This window comes from Lynx rufus, unplaced genomic scaffold, assembly GCF_022079265.1.
Source record: "Lynx rufus isolate CCGP_SWC_20201006 ecotype Redwood Valley unplaced genomic scaffold, mLynRuf1.p SCAF_6, whole genome shotgun sequence".
In the NCBI taxonomy this organism is placed as follows: Eukaryota; Metazoa; Chordata; class Mammalia; order Carnivora; family Felidae; genus Lynx; species Lynx rufus.
In genome coordinates, this window is record NW_025814878.1 from 10,853,205 (window position 1) to 10,859,204 (window position 6,000).

Below are 6,000 nucleotides of genomic sequence, written 5' to 3' on the forward strand. Positions count from 1 at the left end.
TTCGAAGGCACGATTTCTTTTCTCGCATTGGACATATCATGCTTCGGCTGTGCTGTGTCCTGTCCTGTCCTGTCCTGGAGGGAAAGTTTCAGTCTTGGAGCAGGAAGACAGACAAGTACTCTTCATCCTTTTGTAAATCCTGTGACCCAGATGCTTCGGGCTTTGCCTCTTTCCTTGTTCAGGTCTGTCTGTCTGTCTGTCTATCTTCCACATGTGTTCTAGTGGGGCTTATGGATTAACAGGGAGGTGACCAGGGAAGCTGTTCCTCCCCGGCTCCTGGAAAGCCCCGCCCACTCTCTACCTTGGACTCTTATCACCCCAACGAGGGAATCCTTCCTCACCCTGCTCCCCCACACTCTCTGGACATTCTGGAAAACAGAGGCTTGATTCAGGGCCCCTGCTTGTCATCTTCCCGCCCTTCACCCGTTCCGTCGCGAAGTCCTGCCTTCTTCGCAGGAGGCCTCTGACCTGGCCGTGCCCAGTACTCGTGTACCACGTTCCCAGGATGTTTTGCCTGTTCACTTTCTGTTAAGCCTCCTGTCAGCCAGATGGACCATAAGCCCCTGGCGGGCAGGAGCCGCCTTATACTGTTGCTACTTGCCCTGCACCTAGCCCCATGCTCTGCACACAGTAGCTGCTCCCCAAAAACGTTTGTCAAAGGAATTCATCTGGTAACAGTGCACACACTCGATGGTCTATAGAATCTGCCGCTATTCCTGAACCCCAGACAGTTGGAGGGGAGAGCGGGTCAAGGATTCAGGAGCTAAGGATGCGAGAACAAAGAAGGGAGCTTCCTCCCTCTCACAGTCCAGACCTTCAGAGCCTTCCTTGTGCTGTCATGGAGACCCGGGAATTAAAAGGACCATTTCTCCCCATCCAGCCCCCAGCTGATTCCGTCTCACGTGCTCACTCTCTTTGCTACGACTCCACTCATGACGCAGTGCAGACCTGGACAACCTTGTTTAACTTTTATGCTCCCCTTTTTATCTTTCTCCTTGGACTTAATGTCTTGAAGGAACAAGATTGTCCTATAGAATTTTCATAGTTTGGACTTGGCTGAATGCATCCCCATGCCTGTTTCTACTGTTCTGCTGACAATGTTTTCTATCAACCAGCTGTTCAATTCAGAGGCCTGATCAGTTTGAGGTTCACTTTTGAATTTGCAAAACTACTTCTTAGTTGGTGTTGAAAATAAGTATCCTATTACGTTACATTAGAGATTGGGCTGGACCTTCAGGTGGGATGTAGGACACACGGGAGCCTGGAGGCCTGGGAACAAAAAATGAGGAGACCGGGGTGGCGGGGTGGCTCAGTCGGTTAAGCATCCGACTTCGGCTCAGGTCATGATCTCGCGGTTCGTGGGTTCGAGCGCCGCGTCGGGCTCTGTGCTGACAGCTCGGAGCCTGGAGCCTGCTTCAGATTCGTGTCTCCCCCTCTCTCTCTGCCTGTCCCCCACTCACGCTCTGTCTCTCTCATTCTCTCAAAAATTAAGTGAACGTTAAATTTTTTTTTTTTTTTTAAAGATTATGAGGAGTTTTCAGCTGCTTGGGGACAGACAGCATCCACTTCAAAGACTTTGCGATGCTCGAGAAACATGAAGTTCAGGACCATCCTCTGTGCGGAATGAGAAATTTACTCAAGAACGTGTTTACAAAATAAGCTCTAACCTCGGCTTATTGATAGTTTTACCTCCCTACGCCTTTCAGATCAGAACTGGTGCTTTCTGCCTCTTTCCGGATTACTGTGCCAACTGAAACAAAGAATCAGAATTGCCCTAAAGATGTGAAATATTTTCAAGATTTGGCAAATGAATAACATTTGGGTGCAATTTCTATTTTAGGGAGCTCTGACTGAACAAAACGAGTTATTTTACATCATTGCCCAAACTACTTCTCTAGAATGAAAAAAACAACAAAAAAAAACCTCACCGAGCTGAATTGACCGAAGAATTTGAAGGGCCCAAATCACGAAGTCACACAGCTTCTCGCTTTTGATGTATTAGAGGAAATGTGGAATGTTAGTTGTTACCAGAACACGAGATATAATGAAACAGAATTTCAGCCGTCAAATCCTTCTGACTTGGGTCCTCTGAGAAGCAGAAGCCAAGACGGGATTAATGTGCAGGCATTTCGATGGGGGAAGCCCCTGTGAGAAAAGAGGCAGCACCCTGGGGAGGCTGAGGTTCAGACCCCACGTGAAGGAGAGAGGGGCGGGAGTTTGGGTGGCGGTCTCCTGACTGCTATCCAGTCTAGGGAAAGTACCACAAGGCCTCAGGGAAGTCTTTAAGTCAAAGTAAAAAGGTAAAAAAGTCCTTACATAAAAGTAAAAGAGAGGAGTCCCATGTCCCCCAGGAAGGACCTGCCTTAGTATCCCTTCAGGCTCAGTCACTGCCTGGGAACAGGCTTGACACATCCATAGCAATGGACCTCAGAGCACGGCCTGGGGCCTGTGACCAAGTGAGCACCTGTAGGCGAGGACCCGAGGGTCATATTCTCGTGCCACCACAGCATAAGCCAGATACACCCTCAGCTTGGAAAAGGATGATTTTTTTTAAATATTAGTATTATAGGAGAGAAAAAAATAGTTTTCTCCCTACCCTTCTAAGTTCTTGGCCCAGACCCCAGTAAGAAGACAGATTAACAAGAGAAAAAGAAATATAAGTTTATTAATATGTATACCTTGTGTACACATGGGAGAGGCCCGGGGAGAAAGAGTAACTCCCAAGGCAGTTTAGAATTGCCTTAAATACCATCTTAATAGGGAAAGGGGGGTGGCGTCTGGGTGGCTCAATCAGCTCCGACTTCGGCTCAGGTCATGATCCCACAATTCGTGAGTTCGAGCCCCGCGTCAGGCTCTGTGCTGACAGCCTGGAGCCTGGAGCCTGCTTTGGATTCTGTGTCTCCCTCTCTCCCTCTCTGCCCCTCCCCCGTTCATGCTCTCTCTGTCTCTCAAAAAGAAACCTTAAAAAATTTTTTTTTATTTAAAAAAAAAACAGAGAAAGGGGGGGCGTGGATGTAGGTCTTGCAAGGGAGAGAGGGTACATGATATTTAGGAAAGATGAATGGGCCCTGAGAAGAACAGAAGGGAAGTGTGAGAGTCTGTGACCAAGTTTGGATGTGGTGTTGACTTTGAGTTTCCTCTGCAGTGAGAAGAGTCCATCCTTCCTATGATCCCACTACACAGGTGGAGAAATCAAAGGGCAAAGACTTGTCAAGTGCACATCAAATCAGCAGCCAGATCTGGCTACGCTAAGCTCTTACGGGGGAACGCCTGTGAGAAAACTCACCCCTTTGGATGCCACTGGATGCTTCCACCAAGATACCCTTCAGGCCCCTGCAGTGACGTGTCTCCCACTTGCGTTATTGGCCTGGACAAGAACAAAGAGACCCCTGTGAGTAGGCTGCGTGTTCCTACTGAACTGTAGTTTTTCCACAGTAGAAGTTTCTGATGGGGGCTGACCTGGCCTGGGAGCTTCTCTAACTCCAGATGCCCACTGAATACGTTCACATGGGTCTGTGAAGAAAGCCAACACATTTGGTTTCTTGGAGCGTCAAAATTCGTAAGCGTCTCCTATTCAGCTCTTTTCTTTTTTTATTTTTTTTTTTATTTTTTTTTTTAATTTTTTTTTTCAACGTTTATTTATTTTTGGGACAGAGAGAGACAGAGCATGAACGGGCGAGGGGCAGAGAGAGAGGGAGACACAGAATCGGAAACAGGCTCCAGGCTCTGAGCCATCAGCCCAGAGCCCGACGCGGGGCTCGAACTCACGGACCGCGAGATCGTGACCTGGCTGAAGTCGGACGCTTAACCGACTGCGCCACCCAGGCGCCCCTATTCAGCTCTTTTCTAAGAATCCCTTGGTACCTGGCCAATACCTTAATCACAGCCTTGTGGGACCGTGGGCAGAAAATCCAACCACATCACACCAGACTTTTGACCTACAGATCCGTGAGCTAATGACTGTCACTGAGGCAGATGAGTTGGCGGTAATCTGTCGCACGGCAACAGAAGACTAATACACATCCCTTTAGGCGGTGAGGAGAGGTGCAAAGAGAATTATTTCATGATTAGAATAATTTCCCCTTAGGGGGCAAGTGGGTGGCTCATTTGGTTAAGCGTCCAACTTCAGCTCGGGTCATGATCTGGCGGTTCGTGAGTTCGAGCCCCACGTCAGGCTCTGTGCTGACAGCTCAGAGCTTCCAATGCTGTGTCTCCCTCTCTCTCTCTGCCCCTCCCTGCTCATGCCCTGTCTTGGTCTGTCTGAAAAATAAATAAACATTAAAGAAATTTTTTTAATAAAATAAAATAAAATAATTTCCCCTTGGACCAGGCTCAGCTCCATGCTTTTCAAACCATGTTTCTCTTTCACGACCCACATGTCCAAGCTGGTGCCACAGGACATGCAAATATTGCAGTGCATGCTGTGGCTCTGTCCCTCTGTGTGTGACATCCCAAGTTCACCACAGCGGACTGGTCCCACTTGGAAAGACCAGCAATTACCTAATTATATATGAACCTGTAGGAAATCAAACTGCCCCAGATTTGTCAGTGTTTTTATAAAAAGCCCTAGCCTCCTGAGACACAGAAATGTACACAATACACACGTAGGAAATGCTCCTTGTCGTTTCCCCTGGAAGCATTTTACTCATCAAATACTATGAGAATTAGAAATGAAGCCGTTTGTCTAGTAAATTGCTCTGTTCTCAGAGGCCAACGAATTACGGCCTGAACTTTGACCTTAGGCTAAGCCCCAAAGTATCAGGAAGACTGGAAGCCTCCTCTCCAGGCATTTCGGTTTCATAGGGTATAGAGCCCGGTTCTCGGAGGTCTCTAAATTGGAAAAGCACGACTGAAGGGTTAGAGGAAGAACCTGGGCCTGGAGAGATTGTACTTACATTCTGATTGTAGGGACTGAGAACAGTAAGGACTCAGGGCCAGGACTCTTATGATTCCAAAGAGACCAGGACGGAAGGTGCAGCCTGGTCGGGGCGGGGCAGGACGGCCACAGATCCCCGCCCCAGGGACGCTAGCCGCTGCCACTCCAGGAGGGGAGTGAGAAGGGGGAGGGAGCTGGGCCGGGCGTCTTCCGGGGTCTTCCCCAGGGTTGTGCCAGAAGTCATCAACCTTGAGTCCTCAACGGGGTGGGGGGAAGGGGACTGCAGGCTGATGATGAAAGGGTTGATAATCAAAGACCTATTTCTTTGACCTTGCTCCTCACGCCCTTGGAGGAGTTTGCAGCAGGCAGGTGCACACCAGCTACTCCTAACTGATGAGAAGAACAAAGGCCAAAGAAATGTAGATCACATTAAGTGTCCTTGCAGCCTGCAGCCCATTGACAAATATTCGAGACAGGCGGAGACATTCCTCGGGGACTGTTAATGCTTTGCTAGAGGCAGAAAGCTCAGTATAAGCCAGACCTCCAAGGTCCTATTAGTCTTCTTTAAATTATGAAACCCCTTTGGAAACTTCCTTTATCTCTGCCCCTCCCCCGCCCCAACTAAAAAGTATATAATCAGTCACCCTTCACGATCCCAGAGCAGCTCTTTCTGCCCATGGATCCTGTCCAATGCCTTAATAAAAACGCCTTTTGCACCGAAAAAAAAGTCTCAAGAATTCTTTCCTGACGGTTTGTTCCGGGACTGCACATTACATCAGTAATACTTGGATTTTCTTTTTTTAATTTTGTTTATTATTTATTTTTTTAATTTATTTTATTTTTAAATTTTATTTATTTATTTATTTTTAAATTTATTCATGTATTTTATTTTTTAATTTTATTTATGCATTTATTTTGAGAGAGAGAAAGCAGGGAGGAGGGGCGCAGAGAGAGAGAGGGAGAGAGGGGAGAGAATCTCAATCAGGCTCCCCGACAGAGGGCTCTATCCCACACCCCTGCGATCTTGCCCTGAGCCCGAATCAAAAGTCAGGCAGTCAACTCAACTCACTGAGCCACCCCGGCGTCCCGTTACTTAGATTTTCTTTAGGTCTTGGATGCAACAG